The sequence below is a fragment of the Crocodylus porosus genome, unplaced genomic scaffold (genome assembly GCF_001723895.1).
Source record: "Crocodylus porosus isolate Cpor-Errol unplaced genomic scaffold, CroPor_comp1, whole genome shotgun sequence".
Classification (NCBI taxonomy): domain Eukaryota; kingdom Metazoa; phylum Chordata; order Crocodylia; family Crocodylidae; genus Crocodylus; species Crocodylus porosus.
The window spans coordinates 190,504,000-190,521,903 of record NW_017728886.1 but is presented as its reverse complement, the minus strand read 5'-3'; the positions used below and the strand labels follow the sequence as shown (position 1 = coordinate 190,521,903).

At 44.2% G+C, this 17,904-nt stretch overlaps 1 protein-coding gene across 4 annotated transcripts in view; it reads left to right on the top strand.

Moving 5' to 3' along the window:
* KCTD1 (potassium channel tetramerization domain containing 1) overlaps positions 1 to 17,904 on the top strand; it is a 148,321-nt gene that overhangs the window by 62,614 nt on the left and 67,803 nt on the right. The window contains exon 1 of one of the 4 annotated variants that reach the window (XM_019547247.1): positions 12,542 to 13,557. The exons of the other annotated variants lie outside the window; for them this stretch is intronic. The gene's annotated coding sequence lies outside the window, so the exon portion shown is untranslated. Of the gene's footprint in view, positions 1 to 12,541; positions 13,558 to 17,904 lie in introns of those variants that run through there. 4 annotated transcript variants of the gene reach the window in all.

Here is a 17,904-nt window from a genome sequence, read left to right as displayed (position 1 = left end):
CTCCAAATTGTCTAGGTCTTTCTGAATCCTAGCCCCACCGTCAAATTGGGTATCTACTGCCCCACAACTTGGTGTCATCTGCAAACTTGCTTAGGGTGCAGTCTATCCCATCTTTCAGATCATTAATGAAGATATTGAACAAAACTGGTCCCAGAACCAACCTCTGCAGCACTCCACTTGCTACTGGCTGCCAACTAGACCTCAAGCCATTGATCACTACCCATTGAGCCCAACGATCCAGTCAACTTTCTATCCACCTTACAGTCCATTTATCCAACCCATACTTCCTCAGCTTGCTTGCAAGAAGTCCCTTACCATGGGAGACCATATCAAAAGCTTTGCTAAAGTTCAGGTATATCACATTCACTGTTTTCCCCTTATCCACAGAACCAGTCATCTCATCATAGAAGGCAATCAGGTTGGTCAAGCATGACTTGCCCTTGGTAAATCCATGCTGACTGTTCCTGATCACTTCTCCAAGTGCTTAGAAATGGATTCCTTAAGAACCTGCTCCATGATTTTCCCAGGGACTGAGGTGAGGCTGGCTGGTCTGTAGTCCCCTGGATCCTCCTCCTTCCCTTTCTTAAAGATGAGCACTATATTTGCCCTTGCCAATAGTCTGGGGCCTCCCCTGATCACCATTAGTTTTCAAAGATAATGGTCAGCACTTCTGAAATCACATCAGCCAACTCCCTCAGCACCCTCAGATGCATTTCATCCAGCCCCCATGGACCTGTACACGTCCAACTTTTCTAAGTAGTCCCTAGCCTGTTCTTTCACCACTGTTGGTTGCTAACCTCCTCCCCAATCTGTGCTGCCAAGTGAAGTAGTCTGAGAGTTGACTTTGCCCATGAAAACTGGTAAAAAAAGGTATTGAGTACTTCAGTCTTTTCCTCAGCATCTATCCCTAGGTTGCCTCTCCCATTCAGTAAGGGACCCACACTTTCCCTAACCTTTCCGTTTTGCTAACATACTTGTAGAAACCCTTCTTGTTACCCTTCACATCCCTTGCTAGATGCAACTCCAATTGTACTTTGGTTTTCTTGGTTTTTTGTTTTTAATCCCTGCAAGCCCAAGCAATATTCTTACATTCCTCGCTAGTCCTCTGTCCAAGCTTCCACTTCTTGTAAGCATCCTTTTTGTGTTTAAGTTCACCAAAGAGTTCTCTGCTAAGCCAAGCTGGTCGTCTGCCATACTTGCTAGTCTTCCTGCCCATTGGGATGGTTTTTTTCCTGCGCCCTCAGTAAGGTTTTTTTAAAATATAACCAGCTCTTCTGGACTCCTTTCCCTCTCAGAGTGCCCTCCAATGGGATCCTGCCCATCGGTTCCTTGAGGTAGTCAAAGTCTGCTTCTCTGTAAGCCGGGGTCCATACTCTGCTGCCCTCCTTTCTTCCTTTCATTAGGATCCTGAACTTGATCATCTTGTGCTCACTGCTGCCCGAGTTGCCATCTACTTCTACATTCCTCGCCAATTCTTCCCTGTTTATGAACACCAGGTCAGGAAGAGCATGGTTTCTAGTTGGTCTCTCCAACACTGGTATCAGGAAATCGCCCCAGTGCTCTCCAAAAACTTCCTGGATTGCCTATGTACTGCTGTATTGCCCTCCCAACAGATGTCAGACTGATTTAGTCTACTATGAGAACCAGGCCCTGTGATCTGGAAACTGGCACTAGACCTGTTCTGAAGGCGAGTTCTGAAGACCTCTCTCCACAAGGCTAGTTATGAGGTTGTGTCAGAGCCAAAAAGTATCAGTTTGGACCTCAGACCTGCAATACTATATAGTACCTGTGGCACACGTCTGTACATGGAAATGTTTGGATGCTTAGTTCTTAAACGAAGTGAAATCTCAGACCTTCACATTTGGATGATAGAATTTTTCTAGCCTGGTTGGCATCTAGCCATTATTTCCAGTTGTGACTGGATTTTAAATTCCTCTAACCACACCTCATTCCCTTTTCAAATATGTGGCAGGAGGTATACATACATCCTTACAGATCATCATCAAGAAAAGTATTTTCTGCACATCCATGGTGTTTCCATCAAAAGCTGAGAGATTTTTAAGCTAAAAATGGACCACCAGCTTAATTGTGGGTTGACTGTCCCAGGTTTTGACTGGATTCAAAACAGGTTAGGATGGCAGTAATTTTAAATTAGCCTTCATTATCCCAGGGAAGTGTTAATTTGGACACTTTTACAAGTATTTAATTTGGAACAATTGGAGTGTACCTCTGTAGGATCTGAGGATCTGAATTCTTTGTCCTGGGGTAAGCTGGTAGTTTGTTTTTAGTTTTAGTACTTCCCTTTATGACAGGGGGTGATGGGAACCCAGAAAATTTTTGTTAACAAAAGTCCAGTTTAACCAACCAAATCATCATGGCCACACCTGAGTAACAGACACACTCCTAACTTGAGTTGCTGCTAAACTTCAAATTTTCTGTTGCTGCCTACTGAGTAGCTGGCTGGAGACATTCACAAGGTTCCTGAATTGTAGTGGCACAATTTCATTATCCCTTGAATAGAAATCATTCAGCCATTTGAGAGCAAATTTTCCAAATAAGGGCTTTGTTGCACATTATTTTTAGGTGGCTCCTGTTGCTCTTAACTCCTGGATTGTCCATACATTAACACCTGAAACTAGTTTTAAGTGCACTTTAGCAAGCTTAAAGTTACCCCACTCCAGGGCAGGTATACCTCTGATCTGTGTGTTACACAGCTTGTTTAATTAATATGTGGCCACTCCCTGCAAATGAGCTTCCCAAGTTGCAGTCCTCTAGCATCCCAGGGTGCAGTGTCCCTCCCTCGCCCTCCTACTGTGTGGACAGACTTTCCAAACCCTGAACTCTAGTGCCCAGGACATGGTTCTGAAAACCAAACCAACTCCCCTTACTGCCCCTGAGTCTGTGATCATCATACTCCCAGGGGTGCAATCCTATGCAAACTGCAATTGAAATGCATGTCAGGTAGCCAGACTACAGGGCACAGGTGGGTGCAGGATTAGGGTTGGAGAGGAAGGGGGCGGGGGGACAGGACAAGGTAGGGAGCTGGATTGGGTCCCCATGAGCTGGGGCTTCCTTCCCAAGGAAGAGGCAGTAGCACTTTCTCTCACTGTTCCCGCCACCCCAGGAAGCATGGCCCCCACACTCCACTTATAACTCCCAATTTATTAAAACATGAGACTTTCTTTAATTTACTTCCTCTCTATTTCTTTGTAAATTATTTTTTTTAGTTCTTTTTAGTTTATCCTTAATAGCTGACTTCCTTCATTTCATCACCCTTCCCCTTCCCCCATTTCCTTTCTACCTCCCATTGTGTTACTCACCCATTAACTCTCCATCTCCCAGTTTCATGGTTCTGTCCCCTCAACCCATCACTCAGATACCCTGACCTAGAGCAGGGTTAGAAGCCTGTCCTGGCTCACTAGTCCTGTAGTGCAGCGTGCCAGTGTAGCATATGAAGGCATTTTGCTTGGCACATGCCTCTTGGAGCAGATGGCGAAGAAAGGGCCAGGGTTGCTCTACCACAACAAGAATCAAGCCCCTCTTGGATTCCCCGCCACTTCCCCTAGCACGCCAACATCTTACAAGTTGAAGTCGGAGGTGTTTTTGGCATTCTGCCCAAAAATGTTACTGACCCCTGGTGTGGTGGCAACTCAGAGCTGTAGCTCCTAGTCAGACCTCTGCTCACCAGCCCTCTAGAGGCAAGTCACAGTTCTGCAGGTCAGGGACAGTCAGAGAAGGTTTTTAACCTTAAGGTACGACTATTTCAAATTAGACATAGCACCGACACCAATCAACATTTTGAGCAGCTCGGAGTGTAACAAGGCCCTAACTTGTTCCCAGACTGAGGCTTGATCTGGAAAATTGCAGCTTGAAAGAGGAGTTTGGCAAAATGAGGGAGCTATCTCAAACTTTTACTGTGTTTGCTATGAGTACCATATATAATATATAGTGTTATATATACTATTGTATACTGGACTTGAAAAAATAATGTATTTGCTTAACTGGACATTAAGTCTATTAGTCTCAGTGATACATGCTACAAGTCTCAGGAAAAAAAAAAACGCTCGCACTGTGTCTATTCACTCTTGTTAATGCTTTGCAAATTTAGATTTCTCTCCCCCCTGCCCTTCTCACCTTGCAGAAACAGCAGCACTGCAGTTCCTGTGCTTTCTATCTCTCGCCCATCAGGATAGGAGCTGTTAGCTCCCTGGCTTTGTTTACTTGGGTGGAGGAATAAAAAAACTTCATGTTTGCATTTGGTATTGGCCTTTTTGTTGATATATTCATGTGTTGTGTATTAGGTCATTTGAATTTTGACACTTTCAAGATTATCTGTCTTTAAAAACCTTGTGCAGTTTCCGTGTGTGTGTGTGTATGCGCACAAGCCCACACATGCACACAAACCTTTTTTGAGCAATGTCTTTTCAAATATGTGAAGAGAATAACAAGTATGCATTATGACTGCCCCTTTCCATGTGCCTGGACTGTCAGGGCTCTTTTTGTGGTGGTTTCTTTCCTTTTTCATATGTCTATTGGAATTTTTTGGCCTCTCTCTCTCTTTCTCTGTTCCACCTAATTATCTGTAGTTGGTAGTTATATTGGTTACAAGCCTTGCTATACTGCTTAGGCACTTGCTCTTTGCTCTTTTTGAATTCAGTTATGAGCAAAATTGTCTTAAATCTCAGCATTTGAAAGTAGCAATTGCTGTTGACAACAGACTGGTGATGGGAAAGACAGGTTTGTCCTGGCCAACACAATGTCAGACAGCAGGGGGAAAAAAATCTTACTGCTAAAGGGAACTCTGCCCTTGTCATGCTGGAAGCAAGAAGGAAAATGCTGGAACTTGTTTTGAAGAAGCATAATTACAGGCCAAGCAATTCCCCTTATTTCATTCAGAGTATCTACTCTTTAGAATGAGTGCAAAGAAAAATTATGTTTGAATGTTTTAAATACTTGTTCCCTATTACACGTGAGTTTTCAGAGAGAGCATTACCCTAACAGAACAGGTCATGGAGAAAAAACAAGTTCCTAAATCTATTATTTAACTTGCTGGATTAGTCATTCCTGTGCTGTGCTGAGAACTGCTTTCTGTTTGAATGCCTGCTCCCTGGAAGCCCTTTTATAGCAGGGGTGGGCAATTATTTTGAACGGAGGGCCGCTTACCCAGTTTTGGCAGACTCGAGGACCGGGTAGCCTTGCCCTGTGACAAGTGTCTCACCCGTTGCAGGTGCCCCACCCCCTGGTCACCATTTTGGGACCAACATCTTGATGTCTTGGGACCAGTATCCCAGGGCCAGCACTGGTGGGGCCCAAAGCGGGGCACAGGCTGGCAAGGGTCTGTGGAGCCAGGCTGGGCTGCACCAGCAGGCAGTGGGGAGCTGGCCCACCTCCACAGAGTCCCTGCCGGCTGGGACCCCACACTCCTGCCACACTGCTCTGGGCTATGCCGGCACTGGCCCCGGGACACTGGTGCAGGCCCTGTGCTCCTGCTGGCTCGCCGCCCGCTCACACCCAGTGCCCCACAGCCCTGTGGTACAGGCAGGGGGCAGCACACAGCCCCGAACCCCTGCTTACCAGCAGGGAAGAAGCTGGTGCTGAGCGTGGGAAAAGTGGCCCCTCACCTGCCCCATGGCTGGTGCTCTCTGCTGAAGCTGCTTGTAGCCCACGCAGGGCTGTCTGAAGCAGGCACGGGCAGCCTCATGCAGGTTTCAGGTGTCTGCAGTGCGGGGCACCAGCCATGGTGTGGGTGAGGGGCCACTTTTCCCTGTGCTCAGCACCAGCTTGTAACTTGCCCGACTGCTAGCCTGTCAGTGGGGCCAAGTTGCAAGGTGGTGCTGAGCACTGGGGGGGAAAGAAAGCAGCCCTTCTCTGCCCCATGCCCTGCACCTAGCACTGCAGCTGCTTGCAGCTGGGCTGGAGCTGCCTGTGCCTGCTCCGGACAGCCCCACTTGGGCTGTGAGCAGCTGCAGCAGGGAGCACCGGCCATGGGGCAGGTGAGGGGCTGGGCCATGGGGCAGGTGAGGGGCTGCTTTCTCCGTGCAGGGAAGGAACCCGGGGAAAAGCTGAGCATGGGGGCGGGAAGTGGCCCCTCCCCTGCCCCGTGCCCCACGCTGCAGGCACTTGCAGCATGCATGGGGCTGTCTGGAGCGGGCACAGGCAGCCCCATGCAGGCTTCAAGCAGCTGCAGCCCAGGGCACTGGGTGTGGGCGGAGAGGGGCTGCTTTCCCCCACACTCCTTCCCTGCCTTGGGTCCCCCCCGCCCCTCCACTTACCTGAGCTTCCCATGCTGGGGCAGTCACGTGTTCCCAGACCAGAAACCATGGCAGGGGTTCTGGCTGCGGGGCAGGGCTGGGCAGGCCCCGCTGTTGTGGGAGCCCACTGGACTTCCCCTGTGTCCTACTGCCCTTGGATCTTGTCATTTTTGACAGGAACCAAGGGCAGAGAAATATTAATTTTCTACATATTTTTAGGTGCTCTGTGGGCCTGAGAGAATGGCCTCGTGTGCCAGATCCAGCCCGCAGGCCATATTTTGCCCACCCCCGTTTTATAGCATCCAATGAGGTAAGGTTATCTGGTATGTTTGGACACTTCTATCAAACCTCAGTTCCTTTCCCTCCCCTTCCCTTTGACATACTGCAGTGTGTATCCTTTCAGAGATACTGGAGACAGTTCTGTTTGGGCAAAAGTTTATTCTGTTATCCCTGTACCTGTATAATGTGGTTATTCCTACTTAAAACATAGGTTTGTTTTTTCTTAATAACTGATCAATGAGAACTTTTCTGTATATTTCTTTAGCTTAGTTTTATGGTTGTGGTTCAAAATGAGGACAATTCATTAGGACTTGCTGTATCACCAGTAGTTAATGTAGCCCAGAATCTCATGATCTGCTGTGGTCAGCTGCTTCAGTGGAACATATAAGAAACCCTGAACTGAGCACTTCAAGAGACACCACCCATACAAGAAGTTTTTAGTTCATAACACTTCTCACTTAAATGGTTGGTTTCTGCTCTGAAGTATGAAGGTTGTATGTTCCCTGAGATGTTAAAATATTGTTTTGATTTTTGGCGTTGGTCTTCTTGCTTGGATTGCTTATTCCTGTGTCAGTTTGTTGTTTTGCTTTGTGTTTTAAGACTTTTAAAATGGTTTAATCATGTTGTGATTTGCCCTACATTCTTGCTTTCTATATTGTGGCAGTGAATTGCTTTAACTTTTAATTTTTTTTATTGTATTTCTGTTTCTTGCCTTCCGTACACAGGTAGTATTGTATGGCATGGGGAAGGTAGTCAATATACTTTTTACCTGCTGCTTCTCCAAACTGAACAATCTCTTCAACCTTCCCTAAATAACTGAATATCGAATGTGGATCTTCTGTTTTCATTGTCCAGTTATCGTGCTGTCACGTGGCAGCTAAAGCCAAAGACGCATAGAACCAGACCAAGCATAAAACCAGAAACAGTTCTTAATTCTTTTCTTTATGACTGTTCAGAGCTATTTCTTTATGATCATTAAGAAGCTGTGTGTAGTTTATCATGCTGTGGTATCAAATCAAAAGCCTTTTTTCTTTTTTGAAGCCCAGAACGGGTAGTTTCCCAGGATATCTTCATCTGGACACCATGCTGTTAATTATTGAGGTGTAGAGGGACCATTCTGGCTAGCGCTAGTTAGCCGATCCCAATTTTATGAGATAAGCAGTGGCAATGGTCCTTGTTCACTCATTCTGCATGGAACTGTGCTTTGGTGGGCAAAAATGCTAAAATGAGCTTGCATGACAAAAATTATCCATTTGTTAGCTACAGTGTCTTCTCCATGAAATCTCTACAGGTCTGAAAACAGTAATCATCATGTCTTCTGCATATAATGAAATCATATAAAGCAAATATAAATATGCTTTGTTCAAATGCCATATGGTCTCCTTTTTTGCCAAGTACACATTCTGCTTCCCAGAGTGGAATTCAGTTTTCCCTTGCCCTTCATATGACTCTTAGCCAGAAATTACCAATGACCCTAATATGTGGTTCCTTTTAAAGGAACAGAGAATTGATTCACTGTTAAATGTGAAATAGTTTTCAAACTATGACAACATAAAGAAACTATTTGATTGTGTTGCTACCATTTAGTTACTACAAAATAGGCAGTCAAGCCAGAACTTTAAAAGTGGGAGGAAAATAAAACCCTTGATTGTCCAAGTGACTAGATGCTGATCACTACTTGTGCTCTGTTGTTCTTATAGTTTCATAGCAGCTAGGGTCAGGAGGGACCTGAACAGATCATCTAGCCTGACTGACCCCCTGCACAGGCAGGAATGAATGCTGGGTTCACAAGACCCCAGACAGGTGATCATCCAACCTCCTCTTGAATTTGCCCAAGGTAGGGGTGAGGACCACTTCCCTGGGAAGTTGGTTCCAGATGTTGGCCACCCTGACTGTAAAATATTGCCTTCTGATCTCTAACCTAAACCTATTCTCCATCAACTTATTACCATTGTTCCTTGTCACCCCAGATGGTGCTGGGGAGAAAAGGGCTCTACCTATTTGCTCTTGATCTCCCCTGATGAGTTTGTAGGCAGCCACCAGGTCCCCCCTCAACCTCCTCTTGCTGAGACTGCACAGGTTCAGGTCCCTCAGTCTCTCCTCATAGGGCCTGTCCTGCTGCACTCTCACCAAGTGGGCGGCCCTCCTCTGAACCCTCTCCAGGCTGGCCACATCCCTTTTGAAGTGCGGTGTGCAGTACTCCAACTGCGGCCTGACCAAAGTCGTATAGAGGGGGAGTATCACCTCTCTGGACCGGCTTGAGATGCATCTTTGGATGCATGACAAGGTGTGGCTGGCCTTGCTGGCTGCGGTCTGGCATTGGCAGCTCATGTTCATCTTGGAGTCAGTAATGACTCCAAGATCCTGTTCTGCCTCTGCTTGCAAGAGGGGAACTCCCCAGCCTGTATGTATGCTCTGGATTCCTTCTCCCAAGGTGCAGTACCCTGCATTTGTCTACATTGAACTCCATCCTATTCTTGTCTGCCCGCTTTTTTGTAGTCTGTCTCAACCTATTTGCAGCTTCTCTCTCCCTTCAAGTGTGTCCACCTCACCCCACATCTTAGTGTCATCAGCAGACTTGGACAGTGTGCTTTCCACCCCCTCGTCCAAGTCACTGATGAAGATGTTAAACAGTGCAGGCCCAAGCCCTGGGGTACCCCACTGCTCACATCTCGACAGGTTGAGTACAGCCTGTCCACCACAACTCTCTGGGTGCGCCCCATCAGCTAATTTTTTACCCATCCAACTGTGCATCAATGCCACAGTCACTTAATTTATTGATGAGGATGGGGTGAGAGACAGTGTCAAAGGCCTTCTTAAAGTCTAGGAAGACTTCGTCCAGAGTGACACCATCCAAGGATTTAGTTACTTGGTCATAAATGGTCATACTTGGTCTTGCACTGTTCTCCATTTGCCTGTTCCTTTAGATTTATTAGCTGTATAGAGCAAGGATCATATACCTTCCTCTGCACAACACCTAACACCAGACTGATGCTATCAGAAACTAACTATCGCAAAACAGCTTAAAATATCACTTCTCTACATGTAGTTTGGCATGTTGCTCATGGTAGTCTGAATGGTTTTGTAACTGCACCAGAAAAGGTTGGATAATTGCTTGTCTGGTGGTTTAGTCCAGGATGATCCTGCATTGAACAGGAGACTGGTATAAGTGATCTTGTGAGGTCCCTTCCAGCCCTGCTTTGCTATAATCCTGTGATTCTAAACAGTACTCATTATGCTGCTTTTGCTGCTTCTTTACCTAGAGTAAGGTACCTCTAGACTATATATTAGAATCATAATTTTTTTTATTTTTTCCTATCTGTGGAGTTGTCTAGTCTCATGATTGCCACAGTTGCACTGCAGTATGAAAAGACTTTACAAGTTGTTGCATGAAATATTTAGGGGTTTTTTTCTGCCTTTAATTTTTGCATATAGAGAATTTTATTGACTCTCCTGCATTGTCAGGAGACAATTGCTGTCTTATTTCAATGTTTTATGCAGTAAGAGAAACAACAAGAAAGCATCTCGTTAAAATCCAACATGGTGATTCAGGGAAAAGTGTAGTGTCTAAAACCATTTTTACCTCCTTTTCCAAATGTTTTTGTTCTTAAAGGTTGAGGACATCCAAAAAATCTGGTCTGTCGATGGACATGTATTATCTTTCTGCTGCTAGGCAAATTAATAAAACAAATTTAAGAGCAGAGGAAAGCAGAAGGCTGGCTGATTCAAAGGGAGAGGCTGTGTTTTTGCATCACCACCCTTTCAAAGCTTCTCTGATTCAAAAGAGCTATTGGATTGCGAAGGCAAGGCCTATGCCACACCAGGAGTTCCTAGTTCAGCTGTTTTCCCAGGGTAAAATTATAAGTCATGCTTTGTCAGCACAGATGGTAACTGGCACTGCTCCTTCTGCCTCTAAGGGTGAAATTGCTAGGGGGAGAACAAATAGCTAATGTGCCTCTGGAAGTTTAACAATGGGTGTTAGCCTCACTTTGTAAGAGGCAGACTTTCTTTTGGAATATTCCCAAAGAGAGACGCTATTGAAAATGTAGTAGAAATGCTTATGCAAAGTCTCGTGTGTATTTTTTTTTTTTTGTTGTGCCTCAAACGGGACAACTAAAAAGCCCCCCCTCATATTGACAGTTAACCAATTCTTCAAAAAAGCATCTTGCATAGAGAGGGGTGGGTGTATGTGTAAATTGGACAGTATCTTCAAACATAACTTCTTATATGTAGAGTTCACTTTCCCTCATATGCAAATAGAGAGAGAATGGTGCTGAAATTATTTTTGCAACTCTTGTTTTTTCAGTATTACTCATCATCAGAGGACTAATTCCCATGAGTCTAAGACTATACATTTAGTACAAGAATAACTTAACCAGTATTTCTCAAATGTTGACCCCATGTTTAAGAAGTGAGTGTATTTTGCATATTGTGAATTAACACGGGACAAAGTCCTTGGGTTTATTTTCCTTGTTTAAATTGATAGAAGAGTGTTGTTCCTATTTTCCTTGTATGAAGACTTTACAAAAATTAAGATGAACATGTCCCAGACATAGGCAGAAATCCTCCAATAGGCAAGTGCTGCAACTAGATAAATTGGAGCCCTATAAATGCTTGATAAGAATAGTAAAGATAATAATAGCTTTGTTTGCTATAAACATGATAGTTCCAATGAAAGGGGATTTTTCCTCCAAGGCTAGAGTATAGTAATGTTTGGAAACTTTGTTACTGCTATGGAAAGAACCCTGTCCACACTCTTGCCAAGAGGAAGTGAGTTGTACTGCAGTGACAACATCATGCCAGTATCTAAGGACCAAAAGGCCAAATTTTAGCCCTAACATTTGTAGGTATGTTATCAGGAATTGCAACATGTGTTAGCTTAGTTATCAGTGAAGTGGCCTAGGATGTATGCCTCTAGGTACTTCTTAGTGCCAGTAAAGGCATCTACAAAGGAAAACTGATGTTAAAACTGAACATACTGCTTGCCCATCATCAGCAGAAGCATACATCTTTGATATGCCACCTTTCATATGGTATAGAAATAGAAAAGGTAAATTCTGTCTCCTGTTTATTATTTCAGATATAATATAGACAGGGGAGAAAAGAGATCTTTTAAGCTTTACAGAAAAATGAATCGACTTACAGGAAAACTCTTACTTGTGTCAGGAGTCTGTAGAGGCAAAATCTTCTGTACCAACTCTGGTAATGTTGTGGAAAGGGCCATATACCTGTTGTTGAATGTCATTGATCCTAGAAACAATATTCCCTGGTGACTCACCAGTATCTAACAGTGAGTGTTGTTAGATGTACTGTATAAAAGTTACTTTTTGAGATTCACCACGGGATCTCATTGCAAGTATTGCTTTTACTAGCTTTTGCTGTATCTACAGAATCATCCTGCCTTTTCTAGTGATAATAGCTTAGCTAAGGTCATAGGCATGCATTTGTCCACACTTCTCGAAGTGTATTGGCTATTGTATTGGCTATGAGCCTATTGTATTGGCTCATATAGAAAACATAGAGGAATCAAATGGAGCAAGCAACTCAAACGTTTCTTTCAACCTCTGCTCCAAAAGCAGTTTGGGGAGTAAAAGTCTGCTAAGAGTGAAGAAAAGCATCCTAATGGATAAATAGTTTGAAATTTTCCTACTGCTTCTTGAAGATGTCTTTAGATAAGGCTCAGCAGGTGCCTTGGCCTTTACTCTGACATCCTTTGCCTAATGCATTCACAGTTTGTGTTCTCAAAAATGGTTACAAAAGTCTGTTGGCTGTGCATGCTGTGGTATACAACCTCCAATTATGCAAAGTTTAGCTTTGCATATGCACTCTAGTGCAGTTTACAGACACTGTAATGAAACTGCTTCACAGAGAATTGCCACTACTCCTGAATAAGGAGGAAATCCATGGAAAATTTGAAGAATTTCAGAGTAATCTTGTTTTAGTTATGAAAACAAAACCTGTGGTCAAAGAGAGGGGGGACAAAAGCAGGGGACAGGCAGGTGCTAAACCAGAATCTCAAGCTAAGATTGTTCCCCTATTCTAACAAAAATGTTAAGGAACTCCCCAGCTTAAAGCTGCCCAAGCCAGGCATTGCCCTAGCCACTCCTTTCCTCTCAGGCACCTCTTTTATCCCTCTCACTCCCCAGCATAAAGTGTGTCAGGAAAGGAAATAAACAGATGGGAACATGGTGGAACAGAGCTTTAAGTAAAGGTCACTGCATCAGTGGCATAAAGGAAGCGGTTGTTGTAAGCATCACTGGGGACAGAGACTGTGCAGAACAGCCCTCAGAACTGGAAGCCCTTTGAGTCTGATATGTAGCTAAATAGCTATGTATGTTTTAACATCAAGAAAATTATGATTATTTTTGGCCTTCTGCTGTTTCTTGTGTTTCCAAGGTTTAAAGGTATCTTCGGAGAACTTAAAGGGACCTAAAATCAGGGTTTACAGAGGGTATGTGTAAACAAGGCTCATCTTCACTGCTTATTGGCTCAAATGCTGTCTTTCACCTAGCTGCAAATTAAATTGTAAATGCAAAACTCTCTACCTAGAGTTAAGCTGTGTTGGAGGTGGCTGGCTTTTGAAGTGCAAGTACTGCTGAAGCTTGAGAATGCAGTATGGATTCTGCAGCAACTCCCTGAGGTGTTGGGAGCACCATAATTCCTGCCCAGGGCTGCTTGTGCCTAGGCATCTTGCCTCCAGACAGGCAGATATCCCCACCCAGCATGCATGCTGTGCTTTGCTTGGACCACACCTTGCACATGGTTTTCTGCACCCCTAGCATTTATTCACCACTGGTGAAACCCTAGCAATCTTGCTGTAATGCCAGCAGTTTGATGTGGTTGTGTCCAGCGACTGAAGTATGAATGAGGCCATGCTGGAGGAGCTTGTGGAGGACCTATATCCAGCCACAGCAGTCTTGAATGAGGCAGAGCTGGTGCTTCACTGCCCCTCTGATTTTACCATGGACTCTGAGGAAGAGTTGGAGGAATGGGATTAAGGAAGCAGCAGCTAAAAGAGCATCCTCAGGTAAGGGCTCTAATCGCTATTGTTATAGTTAGGAAGGACAAAAGAGATGTATCGCTGTTTTTGTCAGACCAATCTATGCTGCTTGACAGGGGTGGGAAGATGCTGGCTGTAACTGTCCTTCTAGATATGGAAATCGGCATACATTTCTCCTCTTCCCAGCAGCCAGAGGTTGGGTATCAGCTATTGTGATTCCCTGAGGAGTGCAGGAAACTGCCATATCCCAGCGATAATGATGCCTCTATATCCTTTGCTGGGCATGACATCTTCTGGCATTGCTATACCCTGCCCTGGCATCCCTATGAAATCCCAAATGGATTCAAAGCAGGGACCTATGTGCAAAAGAGACCTTATTGCTGTAAGCTTACAAATGCTGGCAAACAGAGGATTGTGGGGTGCATGTCTAGCTGGGATTTTTTCTTACGCTTCACTTCAGCATGTAAAGGAGCAGTGCAAACTTCCTTCACTCTCAGTTGTTGTTGACTGTCTCCTCTAGTCATGCATTTGCTTCTCAGTCAAATGGTGACATGGTATAAAATGAGGGATTTCTATTATTCTCCCTTTTACTCAGCTAAGCAAGCTGACATATTTCAAGCCAAATGGCACTAGAATAGGAGCATCCCTCATTTTGTGGTGTCCTATGCCTGTTCTCTACCCAAACACTCAAGCTCCCAAACAACAGGCAGCTGGTTTTTGCTTTTTGAATAAAAGTTGGGAGGGGAAGAGTTGAGGCGCTACTATTTAGTTGCTCCAAAATAGAGTTATAGTTACAGAGGGAAGGCTTAGAGCTGATGATATTGCAATAGATTTTGCTTTGATGCAAAAGCTTAAAAAGGGCATACTGTTCCCCTTCTCCCCCACACACTAGACAAAGTACCCTGTTTCTTTACTTTACAGACTCCAGTTTTTTTGTTTGTTTTAATTTTGTGCCTCAGGCTGAATTAGCTAAATCAGTTCTGAATTCCACCAACCGAGCAGAACTCAAATCGTTCAAGTCCATTTGGTGTTACCACTGGCAAGTATCTTCCATCCCAGACTCTTCTGCCTGGCACTTCAGATACTCCCAAATCCATGGCAGACATCCTACGTGTAGGCCCTAAGCCCAGAGATCTGAGGGTTTGGATGCCTCTGAGTCTTGCCTGCCCTTAGCTCAAGGGCCAACAAAGCAAGCTAGAGAGAAATCCCTTATTTCCATAAAATAGGTCTATAACTGAGATCCTCCCATTGGGAGGCTATAGTATACTCTCATAAGGCATCTTGTCTGCAGTGCATTGAACAGGCCTCCACCCTCGACTACGCGATGCCATTCAAGGACATTTTAGCCCAGGGAACAGACTGGTGCAGTGACTACTCTTGATATTAGCCCACAAGAGACACAAGTACACCTTAGCCACCCCATAATCTCTCAGAAGGCTTTTAATAATCAACAACAAATGCCAGAATGGGAGACATAGGAGGGAGAGGGGTGGATCTGCTGATAGAGATGCATATGGACTTGCACAGAAGATGGAACCGCTTTTGAGCTTCAGAGGAAGATGGTGGAAGAAGAATGGAAATCCCATGCTATAGCTGAGAGACTATGGGGAGTACTGAATTTCTGGTGGCAGAATGCATCACTTATCAGAGAGATATAGCTATTAGCCAAGTTAGTCTGAAGTAAAATAAAAGGCAAGGTATACTTACACCTTACAGACTAACCAAAGTGTGTGTGTGTGTGTGTGTGTGTGTGTACCCACATGTTACTTGAATATAAGATGACCCTAAATATAAAACAACCCCCTAATTATTGGATTCTATATATGGAAAATTTATAAATTTACTGTAAGTTACCAGGTATGGAATCTAATTATTGGAGGTTTGCCTTGATTTTGTCCCCTTGCCACAGGGACAATAAATCTGGGGGGTCAGGTATCCCCCTTACCCTCCCCCCCCCCACACACACACTTTTACTGTCAGACCCTGCTCTCTCTGAGCATCTGGAAGTGAGGGAGAAATGTGAAAACATTGACCTTAAAATAAAGATACCCATAATAAGTTGCATATAGGCACATTACTACCAGTACCCATAGACTTTGTTCATCCAGAATTGATGCATTTTACCTTTTTTGAAACTGCTGCAAGCTTTAGCACTGGTTCTCCATAAGCACATTTTTAAGCAGCACTTTTGTACCTGCTTATATATAGTACAAATGTATGCATGATATTATTCCAAAGCTAAAAGGCTCATAATTTACTATATAGTTCACTAGGCTGGGGCCTCAGCAGAGTCAACAGCAGTTCAAGCCATGGTGACCCAACAGCTCAGCATTGCTTGGTCTGTGTATATATTCCAGGTACCCCTTCTCCCCCCAAAATCCATGTGCTAATTACCTCCCCCCTGCCCAGATTGGAACCAGGTTTTTTTATTATAAGTCCCGGGATCCAGGTGAGGGCACCCTGGTCTGGCTTCCCCTTATGAAGGAGAGAGCCACTCTGATCGTATGCAACAGGCTGAGAGGAGCTGACAAAGGGCTTCTGGGTGAACTGTTTGGGGCCCTGTTTGCCAGACATCTAAGGCTGGTGAAGAAACAGGAATCATTGGAAATGGGAAAAAATAGTACAGCTCAGCTGCGGGAGTGAGAAGGAAATTGAAATGTATTCAGTGTCATAGTTCATCATGACTTGAAAAAGAGTGGACACTGAGGAAGACTGGGTACAGTGGGCCCTACTGTGTGTCTTATTCAGTTGGGCTATATTTAACCTATTTTTTATGTAGGTTCTTATTGGACTCTTGTGGGCTAAAATCATGTGTAGGGAGCATCTGAAGTCCCAGACTAAAGAGTTGGGGATAGAGGATGCTTGTCTGTCATTTCTGGGGGCATCTGAATGCCAAGGCCTCTGGCATATCTGCCAAAGGATTTGGGAGTATCTGAAGTCCCAGAGTGAGAGGCTGGGAAGGAGGATGCTTGCTGGTTGTAGCACCGTACATGGTGTTTAGAACGACTGAGTTCTGCCTGCTCAGTTGATACAGGTTTTGGAATGATTGAGTTCTACGCAATCAATATGATTTGAAACTGATTCGGCTGATTTGACCTGGAACACAAAATATATTAATTAAAAAAATCATGTAGGTTCTTATCAGCATATTTGTCTAATATGGCCATATATTTTAGTTATGCTCATTGTGGCTGCATTCAATCAAGTTTCTAGTTGGTTTCCATTACTGAGCACGTGGCATTTTTGGCAGCAGTTTAATGACAGTGTATTTAGTGAGGTATCCTTGTATGTGAATATGAGATGAGGGGCTTTTTTCCTCATGGTGATCAGAGGGCAAAAACCTTGTCTTATATTCAAGTAAACTGTGTATATATTGTATAGGATGGTGTTTGTGCCCAAAAGCTTGCAAATAAAAATTTTTCCAGCTATTTAGTTGGTCTAATAAAAGGTATCACATCTATGCAAAGAACTTTGTCTGCCTATGTCTTTAGACCAACACAGCTACAATCAAAAAACCCTATATATTGTACAAGCTTTTATAGAGAGAGAGTGAGCATTAACTTTCATGGCTGAATCTACTCTGATTACTCTATAAGGTGTAAATCTGCTTTCTACAAGAATATCTCGCCCAAAACTCTACCAAGCAACAGCAAGATTGCAAACATCAGTACAAGCAATGGCTGCAAAACACAGACTTTTTATTTAATTACCCTCAGACAACATGGCCAACAAGTGCCAGAACAACCTAGTTCCTGCAGTAGCCTAATTTCAGGTCTAGATTCACTCTGTAGCTAGGAACGCTTGTGTCATTATGAGCTGCAGCCATCAATTTCCACTGGAGAATTATAGTTGGTCCTAGGAAAGAAGTACCTTCTGGGTCAGGTTCATCCTCATCACTCTACCCTGTGCATGGATGGTGGAGTGACAGCAAATGCCTGATCCTGTGTCCTGTAACATGTGACATACATTTTAGTCTCATCATCCCTGTCTGAAACAGTGCTGCTGATAGTGATGCTTGCTGTTAAAATATATATATATTTTTAATCCTGTTGCTTCTGTAAGTCCTTTGGCTGTGCTGGGCTTCGGGCACTTAATTTTAGTGTCATCCTCACACTAATTTTTAGAGCCGGTCACAGTTTTCTTTTACTTAAACTTTCTTTTTTTCCATTGAGAAATCTTGATTCTCAGAACAAACTTCTCATAGGAAGCGTATCTGGTGAGAGCCACTCTGGTATACCTGATTTGGGGCAGCAGCTAGACACTGGGGTTGCTGACAGATGATCAGGCCCACTGCTCTAAGTCATGGTGCTTTACATAAAGTGCCATGAGACAGTGCCCTCAACCTCCTCCCAGTCCAACAGAAGTTCACCTGTT